This window comes from Carya illinoinensis, chromosome 11, assembly GCF_018687715.1.
Source record: "Carya illinoinensis cultivar Pawnee chromosome 11, C.illinoinensisPawnee_v1, whole genome shotgun sequence".
NCBI lineage: Eukaryota > Viridiplantae > Streptophyta > Magnoliopsida > Fagales > Juglandaceae > Carya > Carya illinoinensis.
Window position 1 is genome coordinate 42,006,699 of NC_056762.1, and position 16,820 is coordinate 42,023,518.

Below are 16,820 nucleotides of genomic sequence, written 5' to 3' on the forward strand. Positions count from 1 at the left end.
AAAAAAAAAAAAAAAATGAATGAAACTTATTCAAAATAAAATAAAAAAATATTGTTGTAGACTATGCTGGACCAGAACGAATAGAATTAAGACTCATTTAATTATATAGATGGGATAATTAAAATAAAAGTTAAAAGTTTAATAAAATATTGTTAGATTCTAATAGATGAGATAATTGAGAATAAAAGTAAAAAGTTTAATAAAATATTGTAAGATTCTAATTTTTATTTTAAAATTTAAAAAAATTAAATTATTTATTATATTTTATATAAAAATTTTTAAAAAATATAACCATGATACGATATCTCATTTCGAACCAAATAGCAACTGGTCCGGTTTAGGATTTGAAAAATGTGATAGTTTAGGTGATAAAAAATAAAGTAGTCCTCAGTGGCACGTCCCATAGACAAGAAGAGTCTAGATCGCGAGTGTTTGTGTAAAGTCAAAAATATCCAGAGTCCAGACTATCACGATTCACGGTACCAAACGGAAAAAAGAATAAGAAAACAAGAGGAAGAGTTGTGAGTACAACAGATGAGATGCATGAGACAAAGGCCCGTCTCAATCTCTATTAATTTCAAAGAAAATTGATACAGCCCTGTATTTATGCCGATACCTACCTTCGCTGATCTTTTCGTATCCTAATTGGTACATTTGGCAAGGACAAATTCTTACGCCGGTACAGCGATATACAACGTAATCTTCGTCCCCGAGACTCCAAAAATTCACTCTGCATAGGTACGGGATTATGTTAGGCATTAGAAACTTCTAACTTTCAGCCAACCCGTCAATATTGAATAAGGTTTTATCATTTTTTTTTTCAAATGCATGTAATTACCATCTGCCGGCCTTGTAATGTATTTTATGGACCATGGACTGCAAGCCCCCAAAGTCAGCAGCCCATGTGCGTCGTGTCGTCGTGATATATTCCATTCAAATTGCTCCTTAGTCCTTGACTCCTTTACTCTCTGACTCTACCTGAAAGCGTCTCGAGTTCAACTTCAACTTCTAAGCATAGATCTCTCTCTACTAAGGAATGGACGTTTATTCTTGTATATTTTTGGGTGCCAACTTTCTTCTTTTCCTCTCGGGAGTCTCCAGTGCAGCTGATACCATTACTCAATCCCAGTCCATCATTGAGGGCAGTACCTTGATTTCCAGAGAAGGCGGCTTTGAACTGGGTTTCTTTAGCCTAGGTAGTTCCACCAACCGTTACTTGGGAATTTGGTACAGGAATATCCCAGTTAAAACTGTTGTTTGGGTAGCAAATAGACGCAATCCAATCGAAGACTCTTCTGGTGTGTTGATGATAAACAGCACCGGCAATCTTGTTCTTCTCAGCCAGAATACTAGTGTTGTCTGGTTGGCAAATTCAACAAAAGAGGCTTCAAGTCCAATATTGCAGCTTTTAGATAGTGGAAATTTAGTACTGAGAGATAGGGAAGAAGGAAATTCAGAGAATTATCTGTGGCAAAGCTTTGATCATCCTTCAGATATTCTGTTACTATTGACAGCTCACTTTCCAAATCAAGCAACAATCTTCTCTATTTTTGTAACAACATGATTTTAGAAAATTAGCATTGACTTTGTAATTACCATATTCAATTAGTTACCTTAGATATACTTATTCTTGTATCTATTTATTCAAACAATGTCTCAATGTAAAATTCAAGTGAATGAAATACAAAAGTTTGTATTCTTGACATGGTATCAGCCTAAAACCGATCCTCCATTTCTCGTGTTCATGGCTTCCTCTTCCAACCCCTCTTCATCTCCATACCTTCTCCACCCCTCCGATTCTCCTAACCTTATTCTTGTATCCGGTCTCCTCACCGGTAACAACTTTCCCAAATGGCAAAAAGCCATGACCCGTGCCCTTAATGCCAAAAACAAATTAGCGTTTGTTGATGACACCCTTTCTCCACCCGAACCCAACTCCACAGATTACCCACAATGGAACCAAACTAAAGATATGGTTCTTACCTGGCTCCTCAATTCCATCAGCCCCTCCATCGCTAACTCCCTTGAATTTCACACCGACCCATGAGCCGTATGGCTTGATCTTCAGTCACGCTTTTGCCACGGTAACAATGCACGAATTTATCATCTTAAGCGAGAGCTCTCTTCCCTACAACAGCACACCCATTCGGTTCATGAGTATTACAACCAAATCAAGCAAATTTGGGATGAACTCAGCCACTTACAACAGACCAATGATCTCAAAGAAATGCAACAATAAGCTGAAGATGAAAGAGTTTACCAGTTTCTACTTGGCTTAAATGACTGTTGCCCAGATGACTAACACAAGAGGGGGGTGAATTGAGTTGTATTAAAAAAATAACAATTATAAATCAAATATATAATATAAAATATAAACAAAATATGAAATAACAATAAATATAAAGAGTAAGGGTAAGAGAGAAGCAAACTCAGTATGCTAACGAGGTTCGGCCCCACTGCCTACGTCCTCGCCTCAAGCTACCCCTTGAGAATTCCCAAATTCACTATTCAACCTCCTTCAGGTGGAGATAGAAACCTATTATACCTTTGAACAACACCGCTACAAAAGATCCGTGTAGAACACACTCTACACTTGCAATCACCTTACACGTGGTGATTCAACTATTTCCCGTGTAGAATATTTTCTACACGCACAAGGGTTATACACACCTTTTTTCTGATACAAAAGCTGATAGTGGGTAGGTTATCGAAAACATTCCTCAATGAGTGAAATAAGAACAATACAGCGCAAACTATATCTCTCAAAATGAACAAGGATTAAGGCTCAATGCTTAGAGAAGAGAGAATGAAAGTTTTGAATGAATGTTGTATGCTCTTGGTGTTGTAAATGTGAAACTCTCAAATGATCTATTTATAGGCATATGAGACTTCATATTCAAATTTAAAAAGATTCACATGTCAAAGACAACATCATTCACTTTTTCAAAAAATTCAAATAAAAGGTTCTTCTTTTTCAATTGTCAAAGACAACATCATTCACTTTTTCAAAAAAATCAAACCTAATCTTTTACTTTTGGCATATGACAAAATGAGCACACTTTCCTTTTCAAAAAATTCAAACCTAATCTTTTACTTTTTGTATATGACAAAATGAGCACACTTTACTTTTCAAATTTTTCAAACAAAATCATCTACCTTTTGTATAAGTCTAAAAAAGCATCAATCACTTTTGAAAATATTCAAATAAAACATGCACATGTGAAAGATGACAATCAATCATCTTTAATATTTTCAAAATTCAACCCTTTAATCAAGGCATGCACATGCAAAAGATGACAATCAATCATCTTTCAAAATTTTTAAATTTAATTTTCAAAAATATTCATGCACATGTGGAAAATGTATTTTAATGCTTTATGATAAAATATTAATTTTGAGCATTAATCCTAATTTCAAATTTTGAAGAGATTTACAACATTATTCTATAATTTTAATGTGAACTTGTTTCCTTCTTGCTCATACTTGTTTCCTTGATGTGCTTGACTCCATTGTATAGACAACTTGAACTTGAGACTTCTTCATTCTTTGAATTCATTTGTTATCATCAAAATCCATGTGTAAATATATAATTACACAAAACTTGAAATCTTAGGTTCAACAATGACCATTTTTCCCAACTCAGAACCCAAATCCTAGCCATGGAAACCCTTCCTCCTATCACCAAAATTTTTTCTATTATGTTTCAGGAGGAACAACAGCGTCTCCTCCATGTAAGGCCTGCGGCAGCACCGGAAGCCCACATCTTCGCCGCTCATTCCAGTGGTCCTCCACGAAAACTCCTGCACTGCACCGAGTGTGGGAAACACGGTCACACCCGTGACCGATGCTGGCGCCTTGTGGGATATCCGGCAGGACGAGAACCTCGGGGCAAACAGCAGCCCTCTCTTCTCGGAAAACCCCCTTCCCTTTCGCAGTCGATGGCTCACCAAGCCTCTTTTTCCTCTCCGATTCCTGATCTAACACCGGATCTCAACCTCAAACTTCTTGATCTGCTCAAGCCGAATTCCCCTGCTGCAAATTTTGTTGGTAACGTTTCCTCTCTCCCTCCATTTGACAGCCACCGTGACTGGGTGGTGGACAGTGGTGCCACCGATCACCTCTGCCATGACCGAAGCTTGTTCTCTTCCCTGGTTGCTCACTCTCTTGACCGAAAGGTCACTTTACCCAATGGCCATTTAATTTCAATAGAGGGTGTCGGCACATGTGTCTTAGCCGACCACCTCATTTTGCAAAATGTCCTCTTCGTCCCTCAATTTTGTTTTAATCTCATTTCTGTCCCTCAACTCACTCATACTAATTCTTGTATTATTTCTTTTTCTTCTTCAACTGTCTCTTTTCAGGACCCGCACTCGAAAAGGCTGATTGGAGCGGGTGAACTTTGCAATGGACTTTATGTGTATCGGTCAACCCCCACCACGACCCTTTCTACTCAAATCACTGCGAATAAGCTTTTATGGCACCAATGTCTAGGTCATCCTTCCCGTTTAGTTATTCCTAGTCTTTTTAATAATTCTTGTGTTATTTCTGATTGTGATATTTGTGCTCATTCTAAGCACACTAGACTACCTTTTCCTATTCATGCCAATAAAAGTACTATGCCTTTTAATCGGATTTTTTGTGATATATGGGGAGGCTATCATACTCCTTGTATTTGTGGTGCACATTATTTTCTCACTATTGTTGATGATTTTTCTCGCACCATTTGAATTTATCTCATGCGCTATAAATCCGAAGCATACACTTATCTTATGCACTTCTTTGCTCTCATTCAAAATCAATTCAATACCACCATTAAAAAAATTCGTACTGACAATGGCCAAGAATTTCTTTCTCATAAATTTCAACATTACCTTCACGACCACGGCATCATTCATGAGCGTACCTGTGTTGAAACTCCCCAACAAAATGGTGTTGCGAAACGTAAACATCGACACCTCTTGAATGTCGCTCGTAGTTTACGTTTTCAAGCTTACTTACCTTTGAAATTTTGGGGTGACTGTGTGCTCACTGTTGTTTATCTCATAAACCGCACACCTAGTCGTCATCTTCAAAATAAATCTCCTTTCGAACTTCTCTTTAATACCCCACCCAAATATGACCATCTCTGTGTTTTTGGATGTTTTTGCTATGCCCAAACTCTTCATGCTTCACGTGATAAATTTTCTCCTCGCGCCTCTAAATGTCTTTTTCTTGGTTATCCTAGCACTTATCGAGCCTACAAACTTTACAATCTAGAGACTCAGGCTATTTTTTACTCTCGTGATGTCACTTTTCACGAGCACCAGTTTCCTTTTCAAGACATCCCTTCTTCTTCTCCCACCTCACTACCTCTCATTCCTCTTCCTGTTCCTGAACCTATTTTACCACCTCTTTCTTCTGCATCTTCTCCTTCTGAACCTTCTTCTTCCGCACCCTCTCTTCCCAACCCTTCTTCTTCTTCACTTACTCGTCCCCGTCGCACCATTACTCGACCCGCCTACCTTCAGGACTGTATATGCCCGACCATACACACCGAGTCCACTACATCTTTCTCCGCTGCATCAACCTTAGGTCCTGCTCATCCTTTATCTGATTTTCTCTCTTATTCTCATTTTTCTCCTTCTCATCTTATTTTTTTAAATGCTCTCACTGTTTCTGCTGATCCTTCTTGTTATTCCGCTGCTATTCGTTATGCCCATTGGCGTGACGCCATGTCTGCTGAACTTCATGCTCTTGAAGCCAATTCCACTTGGACGCTTGAGTCCCTCCCTCCTGGCAAGAAACTCATTGGCTGCAAATGGGTGTTCAAAACTAAACTCAAAGCCAATGGTTCTGTCAAACGATACAAAGCTCGGTTAGTCACAAAGGCTATACTCAAGTTGAAGGCCTCGACTATCATAAGACTTTTGCTCCTGTGGCCAAAATGACTACCGTTCGGTGTTTGTTGGCTATCGCTGCTTCTCGCCAATGGATTATTCATCAACTTGATGTTAATAATGCCTTCTTGCATGGGGACCTTGACGAGGAAGTTTACATGACCCCCCCTCCTGGTTATTGTTCGAAAGAGGAGACTCATGTCTGTCGTCTCCACAAATCCTTCTACAGCCTCAAACAAGCCTCCCGCAATTGGTTTTTTAAACTAACCACTGTGCTTCTTCATGCAGGTTTTTCTCAATCTCAGGCTGATCATTCTTTATTCACCCTGATTACTTCTACCAGTATCACTCTTGTTCTTGTTTATGTCGATGATATCCTGGTTGCTAGCAATGATCGCTCCCAAATTGAGGTCTTCAAAAGTGTTCTCTCCACACACTTCAAAACTAAAGACCTTGGTCCTCTTAAATATTTTCTTGGTTTAGAAGTTGCTCGCTCACCTCAAGGCATCTTTCTCAACCAATGCAAATATACTCTTGACATCCTCTCTGATAGTGGTCAACTCGGTGCTCGGATTGCTTCCTTCCCAATGGAACAGAACTTAAAGCTCACCAACCACGACGGCTCTCTACTTTCAGATCCTGCGCCTTATCGTCGATTTGTTGGTCGTCTAATATACTTGATTATCACTCGTCCTGACATTGTTTTTGCAGTGAACATTCTCAGTCAATTCATGCACGCTCCTCATGCCCCCCACATGTAGGCTGCCACTCGCGTCCTTCGCTATCTCAAAGGTAGTCCCGGCCAAGGCATATTTTTCGCTTCCTCCAAATCTCTCCATGTCACTGCCTACACTGATTCCGATTGGGCTAGCTGTCCCACCACTCGTCGCTCCACTACCAGCTACTTTATTCAATTTGGATCCAGTCCTATCTCCTGGCGCACAAAAAAATAGACTACAGTGGCTCGTTCCTATGCTGAAGCTGAATATCATGCCATGGCCGTTACCACTTGTGAACTTACTTGGTTGAAACAGCTTCTCACTGATCTTGGTGTCTCTCACTCAGCGCCTTTCACTCTCCATTGTGACAACCAATCTGCTCTACATATTGCTCATAATCCTGTGTTCCATGAGCGTACTAAACATATTGAGATTGACTGCCACATTGTTCGTGATAAAATCCGGTCCGGCCTCCTTACCGCCATTCACACCTCCTCTCATGAGCAAGTTGCCGACATATTCACCAAAACATTAGGCCGAGATCTCTTTCATCACTTTCTATCCAAGTTAAGCATTACGGATCTCCATGCGCCAACTTGAGGGGGCATATTGACAGCTCACTTTCCAAATCAAGCAACAATCTTCTCTATTTTTCTAACAACATGATTTTAGGAAATTAGCATTTACTTTGTAATTACCATATTCAATTAGTTACTTAGATAGACTTATTCTTGTATCTATTTATTCAAACAATGTCTCAATGTAAAATTCAAGTGAATGAAATACAAAAGTTTGTATTCTTGACAATTACCAGGGATGAAGTTTGGGTGGGACTTCAGGACTGGTCTTGACCGGCGTTTATCCACTTGGAAGAACTGGGATGACCCATCTCCTGGAGAATTAACCTGGGGAATAGAACTTACTAATAACCCTGAAGCAGTCATGTGGAAGGGCTCCGAGAAGTACTTCAGGAGTGGCCCTTGGAATGGCCCTCGTTACAGCGGTGCTCCGGAGTTGAGATACAACCCAGTTTTCGAGTTCAATTTTGTCAACAATGAAAACGAGGTATACTACGTATACCATCTTATAAATAAATCGATAATATCAAAGATAATTATGAACCAAACTAACTATTCCTGTGAGCGCTATATATGGATCGATGCAACCTCAACTTGGAGCCTGTATTCATCTGTGCCAAGAGACAACTGTGATGACTACAACCTTTGTGGTGCCTATGGAAATTGTATCATTGGTGAGTCACCAGTGTGTCAGTGTTTAAAAGGCTTCCAGTCTAAATCACAAGAAACATGGAACCCAAAGGACTGGTCTCAAGGATGTGTGCGCATTACTCAACTAAGCTGTCAAGATAAAGATAAACATGGGTTTATTAAATTTGTGGGGCTAAAATTGCCAGAGACTACAAATTCCTGGGTGAACGAGAGTATGAATCTTGAGGAATGCAGGACCAAATGCTTGAACAATTGTTCCTGTATGGCTTATACAAATTCAAATATCAGAGGAGGAGGTAGCGGCTGCGCCCTCTGGTATGGTGATCTTATCGATATTAGGCAGGTTTCACTTGGTGGACAGAATCTATATGTTAGAATGCCTGCTTCAGAGTTAGGTAGGAACTTAGTTTTGTTTAATTTGTCTGATTTCTTCGTTGTGTGTCAATGTGACTTTGATGTTAAATCATTTGTACTTTGCAAACTTGAGCCTATTTTATTGCTTAAAAACAATTATTTTCTCTTGCCATTGCTTCTGTTTATATTTTTCAGCTAGTCTTAAACTTTGTTTGCTTTTATATGTCATATCAACCACGAAGAGGCGAAAGACGAGCATAAGACAAAGGTGATAGTAATATCTGTACTCGTTCCTGCCATTGTTTATGCGATGCTCTTCATGGCCTGTTTCCTATTCAAAAGGAGGACAAAGTTCAGAGGTAATGTTACTTTCTTTAACCTTCAGGTAAACTTGCTGCCATAGTGTTTAACTGACCATCCTAGAAATGTTCAGAACATCTCCTATAAATGTATGGAACAGCTGTTGATACTCTGAACAAGGAAAGATATTATGCAAAATCATTAGCCATTTGATAATAACCAAAATCCATTGAAAATGTCAGAGTAAATCAAGATTTTCTGTGAGCTGCACCCCCTTTTAATGTCATTTTAAATTGACAACCACGACTTGAGCTAGAAACATGTAATTTTAATTCGTTCAAACTTACAGTCCTTGTTTTTAATCAATTTTCCCCATTGGCTTCAAAATGATATATTTTCTCTTTTTACCTGCCCAATTGCAATGACTGGCCTCTCAAACAATCATTTTAGACATAATTGAAAGGCTGAGGCATTTTCTGTTTCTCCTGTTGTCAATGGGTTCCCACTAGGAATAGTGAAAAGAGTAAGGTTTCTATTTGTTGTGCCTCTAGCCTGTTCGAAAATCACATAAAATAATTTTAAAGTGGTTCAGCAAATTGCTTACGTCCACTGAAGCCTCTTTTATAGAATTTGTACAAGATTTATGAAAATCTACAAATTCTCAATTCTCTCACGTCCCTCTTTCTCTTTCTTTTATCTTCTCCCCACTGCCTCTTTTGCAGATCAGAACTCTCCTATTTATAGGAGGAGTTCTCCTCAACAGGTTGCTAAATTCGGTGCAGCAAATTGCTACTAAAATTATGGGAGGCGCCTGATAAAAATAAAGCACCGAACGGCGCCTAACAAAACAATGCACCTTGCGGTGCATGTGCAAATCATGCTACTTGGGTGGCTTTCAATAATCACCCCCTCCACCCAAGTGTGCCATACCAGGCTGTTTGCAAATTGATTCATTCTTCAAATGAATGCACATCTTTCTTTGACATGAGAGACTTCTGCTATCGAATACGCTCCAATGCACCCTACGGTGCTCAGCAGTGTACAATACTAATCAAGTCCAAACAGTGTTGGAACTTGATTCCTGTGACGACCTTCGTCAACATATCTGCTGGATTATCTTCAGTGCCAATCTTCTTAAGTTTGATGTCATCTTCTTCTAATATTTCACCATCTAAGTTTAACAAATCAGCAAGAATTTGGTTGTAACTATTCAGATGTTCAGACATTGAAATACCTTCACGAAATTGGAATCTGAAGAGCTTCTTCTTCAAGTGCAAACGGCTCTCAATGCTCTTCTTCATGAACTTATCCTTCAATTTCTGCAAAAGTACCTTAGCATTTGTCTCTCTCATGACAAAATACTTTTGTTCTTTGGTAAGGCATAATCAGATTGTACTACAAGCTTGAGTATTAAGTTTCTTCCAATCCTGATCAGTCATATCATCTGGCTTTCCTCCCAACGCAATATCCAACTCTTGTTGGATCAAAACGTCTATGACTTCACATTGTCACATGTCGAAGTTGCTTGTTCCATCGAATTTCTCAACTTCAAACTTGGCATTTGACACAGTGGACCGACGCCCGGAACTACTGGCATTTTCAGAGCTCCTATCTCTTCCAGATCTTTCCATTTGAATTTAAAAATTTTAGACTCAAAATTTCAAAATTCTAACTGTAACAACCCGCTAGAAATTCAATTGTGAAATTTGTATTAACTTTAGGAATCTCGTGAAAAACCCATAAGTTTTCACGAATCCATTAATCGTATAGGTTTTTGTCTAACTACATAGTTAGTATTATTATTTACTATGGTATTAAAAGTGTATTTTTGATTATTGGAGATAGTTAGAAGTGTCAAAATGTATTATGGTTTGTGCCATTAGACTCGGAGGGTTATTTAAAGTCTTATGGCGCAATAATATTTTTTCATATTTTCGGACAAAACGTCTGTTCAAAACTGTAGATATTATTAGATAAAAAGAAATATCTTGAGGTAATTTTTCGTGAATATTATTGGGTAAAAGTATTTTGAGTTGATTTTTATAGATATTATTAGATAAAAATATCTTAAGTTGATTTTTGTAGATATTATTGGATAGAATATTATGAGATAATCTTTTATAGATATTTTGGGTAGGAGAAAACCACACTTAACTCTCAACTCCAGCCTTATCACCTCCCTTATCTCGTCGATAAATGTGTCCAGCCAGCACCCATGAACTTATCTTCAATTACTCCTTCTAATAAAAGATTATCAAACACTCTCTCTCGGACAGATTTTAGGAGATCTTTTGCATGCCCATTTCGAAGCTATTGTAAGTGTTTTATCATAAAGTCTCCTTCATATAAGTTGTTCCTTTTTGAGTCTAGTTTACATGGATATCTTATTTGCCCCATTTGAAGATCATTTGGTCAGTAAAATATCATGTAAACTATAGAAATGTCATTCTGGAAGATAAACTGGAGAATATGTTATAGTTTGGAGTTTTTGACCAAGCTAATGGATAGATATTGGTCCGAAATTTTTATGGAGTATTGTTAACATGTATATGTGACTATTGGTTGAGGATTTTTGCATGATTAAACGTTTTGATGAAAGATGTTCTTAGATTTAGAAACTTAGAAACTGGAAGAGGAAAAACAGTTTCTGTTTTGAGAAAGTTTAACTCTTTGGTGGTCTAAACCTATTCTAATGACTTTGATAATTTTATTGGAGGATCCTAAACATCTTATATACATGTTATATTATTATTTTGAAGATATTTGATGTTAGTTTCAAAGATATGAAATTTTATACAAAGAGATATTCAAATAAGTCAAAGTGTGGATATTCTTGGCTAAATTTATGTTTTGGTTAATTTCTAACCATATGATCTTGAATTAGAAGCTTATATATGTTTTAGGACATCTTTTTAAACCATGTGATGGTTTGGTTTGAAGATCATATATTTATAAGTCATAGATCAAGAGATTTATCAAAACTAGTTGAGGAAAAAGTTTATGTTTTTGGACTAAGTGTAAAACCAAAAACTCCAAATGTTATTTTGTGATTTTGGTGACTTTAGTTTGATGATTTAAAGCATGGTTGATGTTAGGATGATATTATGAATATGTTAGAAGTAAGATTTGATTTTTTGAAATTCTTAGAGATGTTTTGATTTAAGGTCAAAACTTGTGATTCAAGTGCTTGGATCTTTTTACAAAAAAGTTTGGTGTTGATTATTAGCTTTTTCTAAATGGATGTTTTAAGTATGGTTTTGAACTTAGGATTGGAAGATGTTTGTTGCAAAATTTTGGTTTAAGCATGAGTTTTGAAATTGGAAGGAATTGCAACAAAAATAAAGGGAAATGGCCTATGGATGTTTCGACCATAGTGTGTTCTTCATAGTTGTGTTTTGTTTTAAATTTTTTTGAGTTGATATTTAAGTTTAGGACAAGATTTACATGAGGAATGTAAATTTTGGAAACTTTTGGAGTTAGTATGCAAAATCCTTAAGTTATGGGTAAAACGGTCATTTTCCCACATGTAGAGAGTAAAATGAAAATTTTACTCTTTAAGTTAGTATTTTCCATATTTCAAATTATTAGTGATTTAGTTCTAACTTTTAGAATCACTAATTACAGTTCCTCGTGATCGCACTTGAAGTTTTATAAGAAACGCGGAGATCGAGGTAAGTTAGCTTTTAACTTACTAGCAGTCTACTGTGTATGTGTGCTAAGTAAAAGAATTACAGTGTATGTATGTATGTTATCATATATGTCGTGCCATGCCAAGTTATCATGTAATTGTCTATTATACAGAATTTATTCTGTCATCAATTTTTATCTGTTACACAATATATTCTGTCATGTATTACTATACATTACAAATATGTCATGCTAAATATGTTGTCTGTTATATGTTATAACATGTTACGAAATGTTACTATCTTAAGTTGGTTATATATTTCAAATTATGTTCAAGTCACGTTATGTTACGTCAGGGCTTCAGTCCTTTCATATTCCAGTCACGTTTCATCTTGAGTATATTCAGTTTATGTAGAATACATGGGGCCACAACAACTGTGGAGTATGTATTTAACTGCATAGTGATGTATAGAATACATGGGGCCACAACAACTGCACAGTGATGCATAGTAATATACGCGCTGCACAGTGCGAGTGGGCGGCCAGTTGGCGCGTGGATTACACGCGCTACAGCACTATGTGCGCGTGGGGGAGAGTGAGGCGCGTATATTACACGCGCTAAACCTCTGTAGGGCGCGTGAGGCGCGTGTCCGTCACGCGTCTTCAACCTCTGGAGCGTGTGGGGGCGCGTGTGACTCAGTCGTCTTCAACCTCCGATGCGCGTGGGGGCACGTGAATGACAGCAGATGCACGCGCTGACCTTCTAAGGGGCGCGTGTGGGCTCCTCCGACCTCCGTTTTCGATTCCGTTTACGGCAACGGATTCGTCTTGACGCGAGGAACACCCTGGAGTTGTAAAACACTGATTTTGAGCAACTTGAATTTTTGGACAGCTCGAACCAGAGCTCTGATACCAATTGTTGTGCCTCTAGCCTGTCCGAAAATTACACAAAATAATTTTAAAGTGGTTCAGCAAATTGCTTACGTCCACTGAAGCCTCTTTTATAGAATTTGTACAAGATTTATGGAAATCTACAAATTCTCAATTCTCTCACGTCCCTCTTTCTCTTTCTTTTATCTTCTCCCCACTGTCTCCTCTGCAGATCAGAACTCTCCTATTTATAGGAGGAGTTCTCCTCAACAGGTTGCTAAATTCGGTGTAGTAAATTATTGCTAAAATTATAAGAGGCGCCTGATAAAAATAAAGCACCGAACGGTGCCTAACAAAACAATACACCTTACGGTGCATGTGCAAATCATGCCACTTGGGTGGCTTTCAATACTATTAACCTTGATCACCGGCTCTGTTTGGACTCTGTGACTTGAATACTAATTTCAAGTTTCATGGCATAGATTCGAGAGCTGGTGAGAGAGAGAAACGAAAGAGAGTTTAAATAGCATGAGGTATTCTAATTGTAATATTCCTCCCCTTTTTTTAAAAAAAAAAGTTTATTAGCCTTGGATAAATGGCTATTAATCATGTTATATATATTTCTGAATCGCTGACTGGACTACCATGTATTCAGTCCAAACATACGAGTTACAAGTCACCCAATTCTAATTTCTTGTGTAATCCATTTTTCTTTCATCAGAAACCGTTGAGAGAAATTTAATCATAAATCAGAGCGTTGAAGGCCGAAAAGAAGACCTGGAGCTCCCCCTCTTCAACCTAATGACAATAACTAAACTAACAACTTTTCAAGCAATAACAAGCTTGGAGAAGGTGGTTTTGGAGCTGTATACAAGGTAATATACAAAATGCTAGTTTGAGGACCCTAAGAAAAAGGTAGCATTCATAGAATTATGATCATCTCTCTACAATGTTAATTTCCAGGGTACACTGGAAGATGGACAGGAAATTGCCGTGAAGAGGCTTTCAGAGAGTTCTGGACAAGGATTGAATGAGTTCAAAACTGAAGTTATATTGATTGCCAAGCTCCAGCACCGAAATCTTGTTAGGCTTCTTGGTTGTTGCATTCAAGGGGAGGAGAAATTACTAATCTATGAATACATGACCAACAAAAGCCTGGACACCTTCATTTTCGGTTCGAATTCCTCGTAACATAGAAATTTCGGCCACACATGCAATTTTGTTATGGTTTCTTCCAAGAGCGTAGATGTTTTTTTTCTTTTACAGTTTTAAGGGTAGCTATGGACTAACATAAATGAGAAACTTCCCAGATCAAGCAAGAGGTAAAGTCCTAGACTGGTCCAAGCGCTTCCACATAATCTGTGGCGTAGCTCGGGGGCTTCTTTATCTTCATGAAGATTCCAGATTGAGGATTATATATAGAGATCTCAAAGCAAGTAACGTCTTACTTGATAGTGAGATGAACCCAAAAATTTCGGAATTTGGCATAGCTAGAACCTTTAGAGGAGATCAGACCCAAGGAAAGACAAACCGAGTGATTGGAACTTAGTAAGTATCACTGGACGAGCTCAATATAATATGGTCTCCATTTATTTCTAATCTTTCTTTCTTCCTAATGATGCTCTGCAGTGGTTATATGGCACCTGAGTATGCCATTAATGGGCTTTTCTCAGTAAAATCTGATGTCTTTGGCTTCGGAATATTATTGATGGAGATGCTAAGTGGAAAGAAGAACCGCGCGTATTACCATCCGGGCGAGAGTCTTAATTTTATTGGTCATGTGAGTGTTCAAAAAAGTTACATTTCTATTTTTCATATAATGAACTGATGAATAACTAGAAACAAAATGTTCTAGGCATGGAATCTGTGGAGAGAAGGCAGACCTTTAGAACTGGTTGATACATGCTTAAGAGACTCTTGCAGTTTATCAGAGATGCTGCGGTGCATCCAGATCAGTCTCGTATGTGTGCAACAGCATCCTGAGGATTAGGCCGGCATGTCGTCTGTGGTTATGATGTTGAGCGGTGAACCTAAAGAACCAGGTTTCTTTGCAAGGAAAAATCCCCCTGATGCAGATTCTTCATCGAGTAAGCATCAATCTTCGACCAACGAGTTAACTCTTACACTGTTAGAGGCTCGATAGCGGATAGATAAGTACCATGCATGTTAGTATTTGTATTTTAGTGTGTCCTAGTGTACATTCTGTAAACTATCTAGCTAGGTGCAGACCAAAATTTTTTAAACTGAAATAATTTTCATATAAAATTGCTTTATTTATTTATTTATTTTTTATTTGCTTAGAATTAATATATATCAAGTTAGGATATCATAAGAAGAGTTTAAAACACGATATCAACATATATACTTTTACTTGGTCATATAGCTAGCAATATCCAAGAGATAACAATATGAACCAAATATATATAAATAAGAAACACAGATAGAACACATGTTCACATGCAAAACGCTTCTGAAAAACTCAAAACTTCAATCGAAGAGAGAGGAAAACAATATGAGTAAAAAAGATGAGACGTTTGGGTTGCAATATTGCATAAACTGCAAGATTGTAAGCCAGCTACTTAGATTGGCGTGGATGAAGGGTAGTTTTTTGAAAATGATCAGCACCTCACGGGTATTGAAAGCACAAAGAGTACTTTTGACTTGCTTTTCGTTTTTATCTAATTTTTATTGAAGAAAAGCTCTGCTACCTTTACCCACACTTCGTTACTTAATTCAGAGAATGATACAAATGAACAACATACTAGAGTGCTAGGCCGAGAAAAGGTTGAAAGAAACGAAGGGTCTTCTTTAGTGGAGAAAAGCTCTGCTACCTTTACCCACACTTCGTTACTTAATTCAGATATAGCCCCATTTGTATGGTCCTGATCATCAATAACTATGTCAGCATTACAGTAACATTGAAGTGTAAAAAACGAAAAAAGCGCCACCTATCATGAATTTGAGACCAGAAGAATCTATCGGGAAAAAAAAAAGGGGGCAGAGATATATATAAGGCGCATGAATATCTGTTAAATTAACGTTATTAGTTGTTTTAGGTTTTAGGTTGGTCACAATACTACAAAAAGTCCAAGAGGATGATGTCGACGACCCGTACCATAATTAATTAATTGAATTCCCAAGCTCAATCTTCACGTTATACCCAGCCGGTCACTTAAATTTGACAGCAGAAGTACGTGGATGACGAGACCTACGAAAATTCAAAGGTGAGAGGGTGTGCGGTTGCTTTCAACTGTCATCTCATGCATGAGAGCTCGAACTGTTCAGAAGCCCCTCTCGCTTTAAATCCAGCACGGATACCCTTTTCGGCTTTTGCTTATCTGGGTAGCCCACAACAGTGCCAACAGGCAATGAGATTCTGGCAAGTTCTAGAAATATATATATATATATATACATATGCATGCATGTAGCTAGGCATATCTATAGCAAACTAACTATTAGGATTTATTTATTTCTGATGATCAGGTTCCTTCTTTTTTATTTTTGCTGTTCCAATGATGGAGATCATTATATAGATGATATGAATAACTTTGTCAACAAGGCAATAGGACTGAACAAATTATGGGCAGACAGTATAGGATTCGTGAAGCAAAAGCCAGTTTTTCATTTGTTATTTTTTTTATGTACTTGCATGCTGGGCCTCCTCTGGGCATAATTATGGTTTATGAAGCTAGGATAATAATGGTGACTTTGAGGTTTCTGGTAATCCAAGGGATACCCACTCACCCTTTTCTCCTAGCAATGTGAAAAAAGATACTTTTACTTTAAATTTATTGGTGGCACATAACGGGTCCCATAAATAATGCAATATTCTCTTGGGGATACCT

The 16,820-nt window shown here is 37.8% G+C and overlaps 1 pseudogene; it reads left to right on the plus strand.

Annotated features, from left to right (window-relative positions):
* The first annotated feature begins 506 nt into the window (after positions 1-506).
* On the plus strand, positions 507-15,128 carry LOC122282510 (annotated as a pseudogene).
* The last annotated feature ends 1,692 nt before the right edge of the window (positions 15,129-16,820 follow it).